Source organism: Aegilops tauschii, chromosome 7 (genome assembly GCF_002575655.3).
Source record: "Aegilops tauschii subsp. strangulata cultivar AL8/78 chromosome 7, Aet v6.0, whole genome shotgun sequence".
In the NCBI taxonomy this organism is placed as follows: Eukaryota; Viridiplantae; Streptophyta; class Magnoliopsida; order Poales; family Poaceae; genus Aegilops; species Aegilops tauschii.
The window spans coordinates 53,120,848-53,129,174 of NC_053041.3; positions in this window are offsets into that span (position 1 = coordinate 53,120,848).

Sequence of the window (8,327 nt, forward strand, 5' to 3'; positions counted from 1 at the left end):
GGCCCGCACTATTGCATCGTTTTGCTCCTCGGTCATGTCGTAAGGCCTCTGAGGAAGGGGAGCGAGGCTGCTTGGACCATATTTATATCGCTTGTCTCCGCCTGTACTTTCTGTACTACCTCGACTCGTACCACTACGCACCATAGCTGCGGCGTGTCTCTTCTGCGATTGCTTAGGCGGCGGAGACGGCTGACGTGGCTTAGTTGGAGCAGGAGGAGTGGCCTGACGCTGTGCCGGACTTGAGGCAGGAGGTGTGGCCTGACACGGTGTCGGACTTGAAGCAGGAGGTGTGGCCTGACGCTGTGCCAGACTTGAAGCAGGAGGTGTGGCCTGACACGGTGGCGGACTTGGAGGAGCGGGAGTCTGCTGACACGGTGGCGGACTTCGAGGAGGAGTCGGCAGGCGCGGTGTCGGTGGACTTCGAAAGATGATGCAATCCTTTTTCCATAGGATGAAACGATGTATGGCCTCTCCCAGTGTTTGCTCGTCGTCACCTCCAGGAATGTCAAGCTCTAGCCCCGAATATGGGCCCACCACCTCATCAACCAAGACACGAGCATAGCCCTCTGGAATCGGGGCGCTATGGAAGGTTGCTTCGGGGGTAATTGTAAAAGCAACGGCGTTCGCCACCTTCATGGATATGTTCTTCATTTTGTAGTGTAGCTCACAGTTAGTGTTCTCTATGATGTCATCCACAGGGTATGTATCCAGCAGTGCGTCGCCCGGGGCGGAACCAACGCTGCTTCTCGGCATGGATGGGACGGTGCTATCCAATGCTGGATGATCATCCGCTTGCTGCTGCCGCTGCTAAGACCCCCTTTCCTGGCTAAGTGAGTCGATCTGCTGCTGCTGCTGGAATTTGAGTGCCAAGTCCGCGTGCCTTGCTTCTAGGCCTTGAAGGCGTTCCGCGTCCTGCTTCCTCTGCTCCTCCTCCAGCTTCCTCTTCTTCTCCTCCTCCATCTTCTTTCTTGCACGGGTCCTGTAGTCGTCGTTCCATTCCGAAAAGCCCTGATACCAGGGAATAATGCCCTTGCCTCGTGTTCTTCCCGGGTGTTCAGGATTTCCCAGGGCGCGCGTAAGCTCGTCGTTCTCTCTGTTGGGCGTGAACACCCCCTTTCGAGCATCTTCTATTGCGTCAAGTAACTTTTGTTCTGCTCCGTTTAGACTTGCCTTCTTCGAAACCAGGCCTGTCTTCGGGTCCAACGCCCCCCATGCGCATAGAACCAAGTTCTACACCTGGGGGGCCAGCTCCTAGTAACCGGAGTGACCCCTGCATCCTCCATCTCTTGCTCAGACTTATCCCACTTAGGCATTGCCACCACGTAGCCACCTGGACCCAGCCTATGGAACTGCGTCTTTTTTGCGGCATCGGCCTTGTTTTTTCTCGACCGTTCCTTAGATAATTCTGATTCCTTGAATTTCACGAAAGCGGGCCAGTGTTCTCTTTGCTTCTCCAGTGTTCCCTTGAATTCTGGAGTCTTCCTTTCTGCAGCGAGGTAGTTGGCCCATACAGTTTTCTTGTGGGTGTTGAATGCAATTGCCATCTTCTTAAGAGCAGCGTCCTTGACTTTTTGCACATCTGCATCAGTGAAATAATCTGGTAGGGTGAAATGTTCCATCAGAGATTCCCAAAGCTTTTGTTTTGCTCTGTCGTCGACCCAAGTAACATCTGGGCATTTAGTTTTTGGCTCTTTCCATTCTTGAATGGAGATCGGGAGTTGGTCCTTCACAAGAACTCCGCACTGACGAACGAACTTGCTCGCAATGTTCTTAGGCGTGAGGGGTTCGCCACTAGCTTTGATGGAATCGATGTTGTACTTTACACCCTCCTTCATCTTTTTGCTCGGGCCTCGCTTTGTCCTGCTGTCTGTAGAAGCAGATTTGCTCGATCCGAAGGGCTGAAAGTAGAAAGATCGATTCGTTAATATATCTTCAAATAAAAAAACATGTGATGATCACTAGATGCCTGCTTATATAAATATACCTCGCCGGTAGTCTTTGTTATTTCAAGATCAACATTGTATTCGTCATCATAATCATTGTCTGCGTCATCATAATCATAATCATAGTTCATGACTTCATCAGCTCGGTCGTCGAGATGGAATATCTTATCATCACCCTCCCCAGTATTGTTCAGATATTGGGAGCCGTCATTTGCTTCATTCAGATCATCTGTCCTGCTAGGGCTGCGTATGATCTCGAACAGGGCCTCTTCTCCCTCTCTGCCGGTATTGTCCACCATAGCTTTTATTTAACTAATACCGAAGAAATATAAAACAATTTAGTATTCAAATTGCAATGCATGGATGCAATCAATAAGGAAAAACCGAATCATATAGTACATAACATGCATCGTCTCGAGTAATATATAATCTCGATTACATCGTCTCGAATAATATATAATCTCGAATACATCGTCTCGAATAATATATAATCTCGAATACATCGTCTCGAATTATATATAATCTTGAATACATCACTGGCTAGGTAGCTAATAAATATCGAATACTATAGAAGAATCTAGGCCACTCGCGGTTTCTGGGGCGCGGGCGGTGGACACCCAAAGACAAGGAACCATCACAGGATCATATCTTTGGTCATCTGCCCAAAGAACCTGCCAGGTATTGGAGAACCTTACATCCATAGCAGCCATGTAGCGATGGACGTGCTCGTCCTCCTCCCTGACACGACGACGCACCACCTCCGGCGGGGCCGGCTCCCTCTGCACCGAATGTGGCCCAAGCGAACGCCACCAAAGGAGATCAGGATCGACGACGGGACCCGAGGCCGGGTTCCTCACCAAGCGGCGCGCTCCTCCAGGTAGCACCTCCCAGTGCCAGCCCGGCGGAGCCCAATCCCGGACATGGGTCAGCCGGACGTCGTCGTGAACGGGTCGACGGCGAGGATGCGGGCCGGGTATCGTCGAGAACAAATACTATATGCCCGCAAAAAGTAACATTTTTTAAATGATTGGATTGTGATAACTAAAATTCTATATGCAAATTCTAACAATTTGACATTAATCTAATTCATCTAACTAAAACTAATTCTAAAATTTCTAACATTTCTATATATATAACTAATATTTCTATAACATTTCTAATATTTCTATAACTAAAAAACAGAAAAATTGCTAACATTTCTATAAATATTTCTATAACTTAAAAACAGAAAATTTATAACATTTCTATATAACTAACATTTCTATAACATTTCTAATATTTCTATAACTAAAAAACAGAAAAATTCCTAACATTTTTAATAATATTTCTATAACTAAAAAACAAAAAAAATTCTAACATTTCTATAAATATTTCTATAACTAAAAACATAAAAATTACTAACAATTTTACAACTAATTAACAATGTGTGTGTGTGTGTGGACATGGCGGCCGGGGCAGGCGCTCACCGGCGAGGCGAGGCGACGGGGGGCGGCGACGGGGACGGCGACGGGCGGCGATGACGCGGATGGCGACGATGGGGACGGGGACGGGGCAGCGACGACGGGGACGAGGACGGCCGGGGCGGTGACGACGGGGACGGGGCGGCGACGACGGGGACAGGGCGGCGACGAGGGGTGGCGACGGGGGCGTCGACGGGGGCAGCGATGGGGGCGGCGACGGGGGGCGGCGGGCGACGGGGCAGAGGAGAAGAAGCAGATGAAAACTGACGAAATTTCTAAGTGCTGCTTATATAGGATGGGCCTTTAGTACCGGTTGGAGCCACCAACCGGTACTAAAGGTCAAATTTGGCCAGCCCAAGCGGCAGGAAGCGCACCCCTTTAGTACCGGGTGGTGGCACCAACCGGTACTAAAGACCCCCTTTAGTACTGGTTGGAGCCACCACCCGGTACTAAAGGGTGTGCGCTGCCAGGCGAGGGGCGCAGAAGTTTAGTCCCACCTCGCTAGTTGAGGAGCGCCAGGACCAGTTTATAAGCCCCGACGCGGGCACTGCATTGAGCTCCTCTCAATAACAGGCCTTCTGGGCCTACCTCTCCTACTCTGCCTGTGGGCCTACTGGGCTTGCGGGCCTGCATCCTGGCCCAACTATAGGTTGGGTTTCTAGTCGCATGCAGGCCGCTCTGGCCTAGTAGGTGGGCTTTTTTATTTTCTTATCTTTTTTGCTTTATTTATTTTTGGTTTATTTATTTTTGAGTTATTTTTTGCTGTATTTAGAGTTTCTTTGGGAATATTTTTGCTTTAGGTACAAAAAATTACAAACTTTCTGTTAGTGCCGGTAGTTTACAAATTTGAATAGTTTACATTTTGAATTATTTAAAATTTGTGTGAATCACTAGTTTGTGAATAACTTAACTTTGAAAATAGATTTTCAGTGATTCTTTTTTCTTATGTTTAATATTAGTGTGTTTAATCATTATATTCAATTTGGTAATGCTTAGGTTATTTGAAAAAATGAAATCCCTTTGTAACGGATGAGTTTTCGTACGAAACTCTGATACTTCGAAAGAGATTGTCCATTTTATACACAAAGTGCATCCAGTTTTTGCGGTAACCCTCTCTACTTTTTTGCACATGCTATGTGGGTGAAATTATGATACCATGCCAACTTTCAACCTTTTCTGAGTTCATTTGAAATGCTTTTCAATTTCAGGGTCATTTAGCTGAAAAAATCAGTAAATGCATGAAAGAATTTGTTTGCACATAAAATTTCTTCGCGTTTCAAATGCCAAAACACATAACTACCCTAACTATTACAGAGATTCCCTCCTGGGTGTGAAACACAGAAGAAATTGATGATAGTGAAGCCGATCACATCCCAGATCTTTGGGTGTGAAACTTTTTCTTCGCGTATGTCCCTTTGCGCCGTAGCCATGGAAAATCTTCATCATTTAACTGGATGCTCGGGTCAATATTCACTGTGAATGGAGCAATTTCATCAAACTTCTCATAATCTTCTGACATGTCTGTCTTGTCATCCACTCCCACGATGTTTCTCTTCCCAGAAAGAACTATGTGGTGCTTTGGCTCATCGTATGATGCATTCGCTTCCTTATCTTTTCTTTTTCTCGGCTTGGTAGACATATCCTTCACATAGAAAACTTGTGCCACATCATTAGCTAGGACGAATGGTTCGTCTGCATACGCAAGATTGTTGAGATCCACTGTTGTCATTCCATACTGCGGGTCTTCCGTTACCCCATATCGTGTCATATTGACCCATTTGCACCGAAACAAAGGGACCTTCAAATCACGTCCATAGTCAAGTTCCCATATCTCCTCTATGTAACCATAATATGTTTCCTTTCCCGTCTTGGTTGTTGCATCAAAGCGGACACCACTGTTTTGGTTGGTGCTCTTCTTATCTTGGGCGATCGTGTAAAATGTATTACCATTTATCTCGTACCCTTTGAAAGTCATTATATTCGAAGATGGTAACTGGGACAACGAGTACAGGTCATCTTCAATAGAGGCATCATGCATGGTACGTGTCTACAACCAGCCGGCGAAACTCCTGGTTTGTTCACGTGTAATCCAGTCATCAGACCGCTCCGGGTGTTTGGAGCGTAGAAAATTCTTGTATTCGTCCATATACGGAGCCACCAAGGCCGAATTCTGTATAACTGTGTAGTGTGCTTCAGTGAGAGAATGTCCGTCCATACATATTTTTTGATTCCTTCCTAGCGTGCCTTTTCCATCCAGTCTGCCCTTATGCCGCGATTCAGGAACACCAATCGGCTTAAGGTCAGGAATAAAGTCAATACAAAACTCAATGACCTCCTCATTTTCATGGCCCTTGGAGATGCTTCCTTTTGGCCTAGCACGGTTATGAACATATTTCTTTAAGACTCCCATGAACCTCTCAAAGGGGAACATATTGTGTAGAAATACAGGACCCAAAACGCTAATCTCTTTGCATAGGTGAACTAGGACATGCGTCATGATGTTGAAGAAGGATGGTAGGAACACCAACTCGAAACTGACAAGACATTGCACCAAATCATTCTCTAACCTTGGTATGATTTCTAGATCGATTACCTTCTGAGAGATTGCATTGAGGAATGCACGTAGCTTCACAATGGCTAATCGAACGTTATCCGATAGAAGCCCCCTCAATGCAACCGGAAGCAGTTGCGTCATAATCACGTGGCAGTCATGAGACTTTAGGTTCTGGAACTTTTTCTCTGCCATGTTTATTATTCCCTTTATATTTGACGAGAAGCCAGACGGTACCTTAATACTGAGCAGGCATTCAAAGAAGATTTCCTTCTCTTCTTTGGTAAGAGCGTAGCTGGCATGACCCTGATGTATGCCGTCTTTTCCATGCATACGTTGCTGGTCCTCCCGTGCCTCAGGTGTATCTTTTGTCTTCCCATACACGTCCAAGAAGCCAAGCAGGGTCACGCAAAGATTCTTCGTCACGTGCATCACGTCAATTGCAGAGCGGACCTCTAGATCTTTCCAATAGGGCAGGTCCCAAAATATAGTTTTCTTCTTCCACATGGGTGCGCGTCCGTCAGCGTCATTCGGAACAGGTTGTCCGCCAGGACCCTTTCTAAAGACTACCTTCAAATCCTTGACCATATCATGTACATCAGCACCAGTACGGTGGCGAGGCTTCGTCCGGTGATCCGCCACACCTTTGAAATGCTTGCCTTTCTTTCTTACGGGATGCCTGCTCGGAAGAAATCGACGATGTCCCAGGTACACATTCTTCCTACAATTGTCCAAATATATACTGTCGGTATCATCCAAACAGTGCGTGCATGCGCGGTATCCCTTGTTTGTATGTCCTGAAAGGTTACTGAGAGCAGGCCAATCATTGGTGGTCACGAACAGCAAGGCCTTTAGGTCAAATTCTTCCGCCATGTGCTCATCCCACGCACGTACACCTGTTCCATTCCACAGCTGTAAGAGTTCTTCAACTAATGGCCTTAGGTACACATCAATGTCATTGCCGGGTTGCTTAGGGCCTTGGATGAGCACTGGCATCATAATGAACTTCCGCTACATGCACAACCAAGGAGGAAGGTTATACAAACATAGAGTCACAGGCCAGGTGCTATGGTTGCTGCTCTGCTCCCCAAAAGGATTAATGCCATCTGTGCTTAGACCAAACCATATGTTCCTTGCGTCATCTGCAAACTCCTTCCCGTACTTTCTCTCAATTTTTCTCCACTGCGACCTGTCAGCGGGTACTCTCAACTTTTCGTCTTTCTTACGGTCTTCTCTGTGCCATCGCATCGCCTTGGCATGCTCTTTGTTTTGGAACAAACGTTTCAACCGTGGTATTATAGGAGCATACCACATCACCTTGGCAGGAATCTTCTTCCTGGGGCGCTCGCCCTCGACATCACCAGGGTCATCGCGCCTGATCTTATGGCGCAATGCACCGCATACCGGGCAAGCGTTCAAATCCTCGTACTCACCACGATAGAGGATGCAGTCATTAGGGCATGCATGTATCTTCTGCACCTCTAACCCTAGAGGGCAGACAGCCTTCTTTGCTTCGTACGTACTCTCGGGCAATTCGTTGTCCTTTGGAAGCATATTCTTTATCATTACCAGCAACTTTCCAAATCCCTTGTCAGATACACCATTCTTTGCCTTCCATTGCAGCAATTCCAGTGTGGTGCCCAACTTTTTCTTGTCAGCTTCGCAATTCGGGTACAACAATTTCTTGTGATCCTCTAACATGCGCTGCAACTTCTTCTTCTCCAAATCACTTGCGCAGTTTCTCTTTGCATCAGCAATGGCCCGACCTAGATCATCAGCGGGCTCATCTGATGCCTCTTCTTCAGCTTCTTCCCGCATTGCCGGCTCAGCTTCTTCCCCCATTGTTGTATCATCGTATTCAGGGAACCCATGGCCAGAATAGTTGTCGTCGTCCTCTTCTTCTTCATTGTCTTCCATCACAACCCCTCTTTCTCCGTGCTTGGTCCAAACATTATAGTGGGGCATGAAACCAGACTTAAACAGGTGGACGTGAATGGTTCTTGACGTAGAGTAATTGTGATCATTCTTATAGACTAAACATGGACAAGGCATAAAACCATCCGCCCGCTTGTTTGCCTCAGCCGCAAGCAGAAAAGTTTGCACGCCATTAATGAACTCGGGAGAGCATCGGTCATCGTACATCCATTGTCGGCTCATCTTCGTTACACAACACCGAATAGACCAAATTAATACAAGTTCATACATAAAGTTCATACAAGACTTAAATGCAACAAACAAATAACTCTCTAACTAAAGAATTTAAATGCAACAACAAATGCGATCAAGATCGCAACTAAGGTAACAATTGATCCAACAGCATAATGATACCAAGCCTCACTATCAATGGCATATTTTCTAATCTTCAAGCGCATT